The sequence below is a fragment of the Echiichthys vipera genome (genome assembly GCF_963691815.1).
Source record: "Echiichthys vipera genome assembly, chromosome: 20".
In the NCBI taxonomy this organism is placed as follows: Eukaryota; Metazoa; Chordata; class Actinopteri; order Perciformes; family Trachinidae; genus Echiichthys; species Echiichthys vipera.
In genome coordinates this window covers 19981179-19981941 of record NC_139845.1, presented here as the reverse complement: position 1 = coordinate 19981941, position 763 = coordinate 19981179, and positions in this window count along the sequence as shown.

Sequence of the window (763 nt, the reverse complement as noted above, 5' to 3'; positions counted from 1 at the left end):
TTAGTTCCAATGTAACTATGTAACCAGAGATGTGGACTTGAGACTGAGACTTGTGACTCAAATCACAGTTTTGATGACTTGAAACTTGAGCTAACAGATAATAAAAGACTTGACTTGCCGTGAACATCAAAAATTTGTGACTTAATGACTTGAATGACTTGCCTGTTAAGTGACACTTGTTCGCTCATGCACAGAACATTTACCTGTTTTTCCTGGGGCATATTTTACAGTTTCTTCCACACATTCTATGACTAAGTGTGGACACAGAGCTTTGATGTGAAGTCTGATGTTCGCATGCCGTTAGGACACGGGGTCATGTGTTTTTTATTAGGACCTGCTGTTCAGACGCATAGAATGACACTGCACGCATCTCTCCAGTTTCTGTATCAGTAAATCTTTGGTCGACCTCGTCGTCTCTTCTTGAGAGCCGTAAACGCACACTCATCTGAATTACTTAGACCTGACTTGACAGACTGTGATAGATAACATGACTCACAGTAGTTCCAGGTTTCTACTATGTGATTTTTATACTATGCCAGATTGATGGAAACCAGTTTGTTGTAAATATGATAAAACATCCAAAATTAGTTGTGTGTTCCTTTAAAGACAAATGTACTCATCATTTCATTTATTCTTTTCTTTACTTCTTTATGACAGTACAATCTAATCAAAAGAAGCTGGAATTACCCGGCTGGCCTGGAAGTTGTAAACATAACAGAAATAAAAATCAATAACTTGATCTTCACATACCAGTTATCTATAT